General features: G+C 43.6%; 1 long non-coding RNA gene across 1 annotated transcript in view; it reads left to right on the plus strand.

The window, feature by feature from the left end:
- The first annotated feature begins 549 nt into the window (after positions 1-549).
- The window catches only part of LOC116087316, a 9241-nt gene continuing 1669 nt past the window's right edge, over positions 550-8121 (plus strand). The window contains exons 1-2 of the long non-coding RNA XR_004117356.1: positions 550-747; positions 1054-1131. This is a non-coding gene — a long non-coding RNA (uncharacterized LOC116087316). The remainder of the gene's footprint in view (positions 748-1053; positions 1132-8121) is intronic.

The raw sequence follows: 8121 nt of genomic DNA on the forward strand, positions 1-8121 counted from the left end.
GCTGCCCTTCATGAGCTTGACTTGCTCATGTGTTTGATCTCCTTTGTGTTCTGGTGGGTTTGTTACTGTCAGAGCTTGGATCTTCACTTCCACTCAGCGACCAGCGTACGTGGAGGTGCGTGTCGGTGGAGGCTGAGAACAGTCAAGATTTGTTTGGAAAAGCTCAGGCCGGGAGAGCAGTGGTAGAAAATTAGGCTAGCTGTTTTGGGCTTCCCATGGCATTGCCTCCAAGTCTCCTTGACCTTTCTTAAACGTGTTCGACAAGCAGGACACTCTTCATTCTTTACCACGGTCACGGTCGGTGTGTCGGATCTGGACTTCTCTTTCTCTGGATCCCCCTCCTGCGACACAAATAGCCATTTCTGTTAGTGCTTACTCAAGGCCTTTTAGGAAGCCAGTGGCTACCCAGGAAAGGCAGAGCAGAGCTGACAGTTGTTCAGTTAGTTTGGCTGATGGAGATAGGCACACAGGAAGAATCCTAGACCACAGTTTCCTGGCAACACAATAGGTTCTTGGTGGCCCCCGTTTGTGCGTTCACAAGACTAGCGCTGTGGGGAAACGGTGGCAATTTATTACTCTGTGAGCCCTTATGTGAGGGCTCCGTGCCCAAGCATTTCGATACGTCTCTTCTACCATACACATAGGAAGCCAAAAGGAACAAACCGGCAAACTCCAGGACTGAAGAGACTCCGGCTTCCTGCAGCTACCGGAGTCATGCAGAGCCACGGGCTTCCCCAGAGACAGCAGGTTCTGACTAGAATCAGATGTGGCAATCCAAATTTCCCCAGCAGCTCTCTGTTCCCTGCCTAGCAACTGGGATTCTCTCCGGAAGCAGGCAGAACATGTGTGTGATGCTATACGGAATGGCTTGTTAGTGTGCGTGAGTTTTGAATGTTCGAGTTGTATCACCACTGGATGTAATAGAGTTCGAGGCCAGAAGAAAACACCAAGTGATGTATTCACTGCTTTGCCCTAGTCACCGTTTAGATGCCTCCTTTCAATTAGATAAGGTCAATCCATGGTCTAATGTAAATTTCCTATGTTTTCTTCAAGGCCCAGACCAGGTTTGGTCACCTCGAGTGTAGCCTTTGGAGCTTCTTAAATGACTGGAAGAATTAGTTCATCAACAAGGTACTTTATCAGTTTTTAGGGCTCCTGGCCAATTTTTTATAACGTCTGTAACGTTTACGATAATTCAACTTATTAAAATTAGATTGGGGAGGGGTTAAAATTTATTAAGCATTTAAGTATAGTGTTACTTTTGTTTTATGAGTTGAGTTCCCACGGAGCGAGAGGGTCGTTTTGTGATTTCCAGGCAATGAAGGGAAGTCCCTGATTGGTCCGGCTGCTGTCTGTGGCTGGAGCTGGGGGGTGAAAAGTTCCTCTTTAGGCACTGTCCACCAAGTCCATGTAGGGTTAACCTGAGTGTCCATCACAGGGTCTTGCCATTATGTTATAGCTAATGAAAATATACTTTTAAAGATTATAATATTTTTATTTACTCTTAGCTTCACACATTTACACAATGTGTTTTGATAAGATCCACCAGGTCCCCATTCAATTCTACCCAAAGGCCCCCAATACATTGCCCTTACCTGTATGCCCTCTCCTTAAAAAAAAACAAAAACAAAAAACAGAACCCACTGAGTCTAATCCATGCATCTCCTGGTATGCTTCTGATGAAACTGTTCCATTAACCAACGTGAATGCCTGGATCCTTTCTCACATGTTTTGGTTTGAAGACTGCTTTGTCAAGAGCTGGGACAGTGGCTTCTGATCCTGGTCCTCAGAGCCTCCTTCCCCACCTGTTTCTCCTGAGGTGATGCTGGTCCTCCCTCTGTGAGAGACACATTTCTTGGAAACAACAAATAGACAGTTCTCGCTTTTTGATTGAATCCACTGGTCTGCATCTTGTGATTGAGGAATGGAGGCTGTCAGTATTCAGAGTTACTATTGAGACATTTGTTTTGATTCCTGTCATTTTATGGCGTGTAGTGTCTCCTCCCTGCTTCCCTAGTGTGTTTTGGTTTCTCCTGTGGCCTCATGGATCATTTGTTTTTCTTTTTAATCCACTGGATGTTTTTTTTTTTTAACCCCAAGTATTTTCTGTAGCAGTGGCTCAGTGCTCACACATTCCTTTTGCTTATTTTGATTTTTCCTTCAATCATCACAGACAGCTTTGCTGGGTACAGTAGTCTGGGCTGGTGGTGGTTATCTTCCTGAATTTGAAATACACCTATCCAGACCCTCCTGGATTTTGAAGTTTCTGTTGGCTAACCTGTTGTTATTCTGCTAGGTCTCTCTTTACATGTGACCTGGCGTTTCTCTCTTGCCACTTTCAATGTGCCTTCTTTATTCTGTATGGTGAGTGCTTTAATCATAATTCGATGTGAGGAGGTTCTTCTATGGTTTAGTCACTTTAGGTATTTCCCGTGTTGGATCTGGATGGGATACAGTGCGTGGTTCAGAAAATAGTTCTTCAGAGCAGGAACTCAGGGAGCTGGGTTCGAACTCTCTATTTCTCTGAGTAGAATACTAACTTTGAGGGAATCCATAGTTGCTAGATAGCTCCATTGTACAAATGTTTTTCAAGTTGATCAATAACAGTGCCCCCTTGGATTTCGATAGCTGTTGGAGAATAAATAACCCCAAACACAATGATCTATGCTTAGATTTTAGTTAATAAGATTAGAAGTAGGGAGTCCACAGATAAGGATTAAATATTGGATTGAAAATGAAGAAAACGAGGTGGGGGAAGTTGGGATTTTTCTATCATCTCCAGATTTTAGAGACTTGGAAAAGATGATAAGAATGGAGGAGAGAGAAACACAGGAGTAGTTGGGGGGAGGTACCCTAGATGTGATTTAGAATAAACTGGGTCATTAACAATGGCCCTGAAATCCAACTGAACAACATATGAACAAAGCCAAGTCATCATGGGACGTATAAACAAGAATTGGAGTGAAATGCTAGAAGATATAAAATAAAAACATGTGTGCAGCAACTTACTGGTGTAGAAAAATGGAGCTCTGAGATTTCTCTGGCTGCCTTGGGCTCCCTGTGGGGTATGAGAGCAGAAGGGTTGTGTATGAATGGGGGTCTTGGTCTCTGAAGCCTCAGTATGCGTGGGTGCTGGCATGTGTGGGAGGGGGTTGAAAGCCTTTGCTGGTGTTTCCTGTGGATCTTGACCTCTACTGTGGCTTCTTCCAGTCCTCTGGTGTGTGTGTGTGTGTATGTGTGTATGTGTGTGTGTGTATGTGTGTGTATGTGTGTGTGTATGTGTGTATGTGTGTGTGTATGTGTGTGTATGTGTGTGTGTGTATGTGTGTGTATGTGTGTGTATGTGTGTGTATGTGTGTGTGTGTATGTGTGTGTGTATGTGTGTGTATGTGTGTGTATGTGTGTGTATGTGTGTGTGTATGTGTGTGTGTATGTGTGTGTGTGTGTGTATGTGTGTGTGTGTGTGTGTATGTGTGTGTGTGTGTATGTGTGTGTGTGTGTATGTGTGTGTGTGTGTATGTGTGTGTGTAGTGGTGCTTCCGGCAGCTTCTGCTGCTCTCTCCTGGACAAATTGATCTGGAAGGGAAGTGGACTGGGCTGTAAGGAACTGTGACTCCCCAGCTTTTGTGCTGTCTTTCCTGCGGAGATTCCCCACTGGCTTAGAAAGTTCTTTACAAACCTTACCTCTTGTGGGAAGAGAACTTCATGTGTGTTGTCTTTGCAGTTTCCTATCATTAGGTATCGGTGACAAGGCCTCTGGTCTACTCTTTCACCCAGAAGACCCAAAGCACCTTTATAATCCTCATAGGTCTCTCTAATTGGATTTACGGCTCACTCAACAAGAGGGAAATCATTCCTGGAACTGGAAACCTAGCCAACCACCCAGGGGGTGAAAGACCTACACCTACACTAACCTAACTATATATATATATATATTTTTTACTTTTGCCCCTATAGCCACAGATCAGTGTAGCCTTTACCCTCCATCAAAGAAACTTCTCTTTGCAACAGATGGAGGCCATGACAGGAAACCACAACCAATCAAAATGTAGAGTTGTGGAGTCCAGTCCCAATGGATATATCTGCAAAACAGTTCTTGCATCAAAGGGAACATTGTGGAGGGGTGGAGAGAAAAATTGTTAAGAGCCAGAGGACTGGAGTAGTTTGCTGTGGGATAGTGTCTCCTAGTAATGTTAAAAGCTACTCCCACTAAGTCTTACCCATATGATTGCCTAAGACAAGCCAAAGAAGGACAGCAACAGACATGCTAACAAGCACAGTGGAAAGACCTTCAGGCCTCAACTCGCACCAAGAACTCCAGGCCACTAAGGAACGCTGAGAGTTGGAGACATAGTCTACCCCAGGGAAAAACATACCAATTGGTTATCCAACATCAAATAGTTGGCCCCGAACACATACATATAAGTAATATTATACAGACTATGTTGGTTGTATTTAAAATTTTATATATATATTCCTAAATATACACATTATGCACATATATTTATATATACACATACATATATGTATGTAACCACAATTAATGAAAAAAAAGGCCATACATTTGAAAGAGAGCAAGAAGGGATATATGGGAAGGTTTAGAGCAGTGGTTCTCAATCTTCCCACTGCTACAAACCCTCTCATACAGTTCCTCATGGCATGGTAACCCCGATCATAACATTATTTTTGTTGTACTTTGTAACTATAACTTTGTCTCTGTTGTGAATTGTCATGTAATTATCCCTGTTCTCTGGTGGTGTTAGGCAACCCCTGTAAAAGGGTTGTTTGATTCCCAAAGGAGTCAAGACTCACAGGTTGAGAACCAGTGGTTTAGAGGCTAGAGAGGGGTGGGAAAATATGTCATTATATTATAATATCAGAAATAAAATAAAAAACCAAAAGAACCAACATTAATTCATCTGGAAAACATTAAATATTTGCTTTAGGCAGAGTTAAAGTCCTAACAATTACAGAAAATAAAATCAGCAAGATTGACAAACTTTCAGCCAAATTAAATAAAATACACACAGAAAAGACCAAAATTAATAAAATCAGGGATGAAAAGAGAAATTCAGAGAATTGCGGGCACATATTTTAGTAATTATATTAGGTTAGTCTGGAAAATCTAAAGGAAATGGATGACCTTCTAGATATATTGAGGAAAGTCATTTATGTAAACCCATCACCAACCGGTGAGATAGAAGTAACTAAAATCTCCTAACCCAAAAATCCCAGGGGTCAGATCTCCACAGGGAATTCTACCAGACCACCAAAGAGGAGCCCCAGTGTTCCTCAGATTAGTATGTAAAAGAGAAAAGGAAGAAATTATTTTTACAAAGCTAGTAGTATTATCCTGATATCAAAACCAGACAAAGGTAAGAGAAAGGAAGAAAGGAAGGAAGGAAGGAAGGAAGGAAGGAGCTTACAGGCAGATCTCTCTGAAGAACATGTCAAAAAGATTATCCACCATGATCACCAGAGATAATATTCATAAATCAATAAATGTAATTTAGTACATAAACAGATTCAAGAGTAGAACCACAGTCATTTCAATGGCTGTACATAAGGCTTTTGACAAAATTAGCATCACTTCAGGATAAAATCCTGCAGAATCTAGTGATCTAGTTGAGAACCTACCTTAACATGGTAAAGACAATACAACAAGGACACAACTTATGTCATTTTAAATGGAGAAAACCTGGAGGGATTTTCACTGAAATCAAGCACGAGACAAAAATGTCTCCCCTTCCACCACCTACCTGTTCAATATAGTACTTGCAATGTTAGCTACAGGAATAAGACAAATGAAGGAGAAAACAGGAATATAAATTAGAAAAGTAAAAGTATTCTAGAGACTTAAACAGAAAACTCATATAATTAATAAAGACAGCCTAGAACCAATCCAGCAAAGCAGCAGGGTAAAAATTAATACACAAACATCAGCAGCTTGGCCATTTAACAGATCAAATGCACCAAGAGATAAATCAAGGAAACGATCCCATTTACAATAGCCTAAAAACAAACAAACAAACAAATAAACAAAACAAAAACAACCCCAAACCATCATTGAATAAAGTAAAAGACCTGTATGACAAAAACTTGAAGACCTAGAAAAAAGGAGATTGCAGATACCAGGCACGAAAAGACCTCTTCTGCTCTTAGATAGGTAGGATCAATGATTGAGGCAATCCTACCGAAAGCAATTTATAGATTCAATGCAACTTGACTCATCAAAATCTCAGTGCAATTCTTCACGGAAATTGTAGAGAACTTAATTTCGTTTGGAAACACAAGAAACTCAGGACCTCTGGAAGAGCAGTCAGTGCTCTTAACTGCTGAGCCATCTCTCCAGCTTAATGGAAGTTACAACAGATATTCTAGGTATTCACAGTGACCTTGGACTGAGCTTGGAAGTCACATGAGTTAGCAGTGACCCTACATAGAAACTGTGATATCAACTGGGGCTCATAGTGACCCTGGCCTCTGCCGGACTCTCCAGGTTCGCAGTTAACTGTGAACACAGTCATAGAGCCTGGGAGAACCAGAGTGTTCACAGTGATCCGTCATTGAGCTTTGAGAGGTCAACATGGCTTCATAGTGTCCCAGCAGTGTCCCTGGAGGGACCATTCCGTGCAGCGATCTCACCGAGACTGTGGGAGGTTTAGGTGGTTCAGTGACCTGGAACCGATCCTGGGTACGTAGTGCATCACACAGTGACCCCTGAATATAGCTTGGGAGGGGGATTTGGTACTGAGCCTGAGAAGTGATGTAGGTTCACTGGGAGACTGTAACATTGCAACTGGGAGATCAATTCTGGTGCACAGTGAGCAAACACAGCCTGGCAGAAAAATCTGGTTTCCAGTGGCTTTACAACGATGTGTCCCTGAACCTGGAGACAAGGAGGTTCACTGTGAGCTGGCATTGAACCTGGGAAGTCACATGGCTCACAGTGAACTGGCAGCGAGCCTGGGTTACCCACAGGTTCGTGGTCATCTGACATTGAGTTTAGAGGTCACAGCACTCCACAATGAATGGTCCCTGAGTCTGTGTGGTGGTTTGAATGAGAAATGTCTACCACAGGCTCAGAATTTGAACAGTTAGTACTTGGTTTGTGCTATTGTTTGGGGGAAGCTTAGGAGGTGTAACCTCATTGGAGGAGGTAGAGCACTGGGGGATGGGATTTGAGAGTTGTAGTCTTACCCTGCTTCCGGTATGCTCTCTGCTTCCGGCTCTAGCTACCGGGCCTACCTGCTGCTATTGCTCCTAGCCCTGGTGTACTCTTATTCTTCTGGAACGATAAGCACAAGTATACTCGTCCATTTCTAAGTCGCGTTGGAAATGGTATATTGCCATAACAACAGAGGAGTAATTAGTACATCCTGGGAAGCCATGCAGATTTACAATGATTTACAACTGAGCCCGAGAGGCAACAGAGAATCCTAGTGAACCTAGAACTGATCCCCGGGGGTTTAAGGGCTACGTGGTTTCCAGTGAGCAGGCACTGAGCCTAAGAGGTCAATTCAGTGATCCCACACAGAGCTGGGGACTCCTGGGTAGGCTCACACTGTACCAGTACTGAGCTTGGAGGCCAGGAGTTTTCAAAGTGCACCAACAAGATATTGGGATTCCCTGGAGGTTTCCAAGGAAACCACACTACCTTGGAGGCCATGTGGTGTCATCAGTGACTCAACACTGAGCCCTTGAATCCATGCAGAATCACAGCTGACACTGAGCTTGGAATGCAACCCCCTCGGGCAGTAACTAGAACATTGGTAGTTCAGGAGGGTTCACACGGTCCAGACACTGAGCCTGGGAGGCCAGTGCGTGTTCACACTCATGCAGCTTTGAGCCTGGGAGGCCAGTGCATGTTCACACTGATGCAGAGTTGGGCCTGGGAGGTTCATGCATGTTCACACTGATGCAGAGCTGGGCCTGGGAGGCCAGTGCATGTTCACACTGATGCAGAGTTGAGGCTGGGAGGCCAGTGCATGTTCACACTGATGCAGAGTTGGGCCTGGGAGGTTCATGCATGTTTACACTGATGCATAGCTGAGCCTGGGAGGCCAGTGCATGTTCACACTGATGCAGAGTTGAGGCTGGGAGGCCAGTGCATGTTCACAC

Source organism: Mastomys coucha, unplaced genomic scaffold (assembly GCF_008632895.1).
Source record: "Mastomys coucha isolate ucsf_1 unplaced genomic scaffold, UCSF_Mcou_1 pScaffold13, whole genome shotgun sequence".
NCBI lineage: Eukaryota > Metazoa > Chordata > Mammalia > Rodentia > Muridae > Mastomys > Mastomys coucha.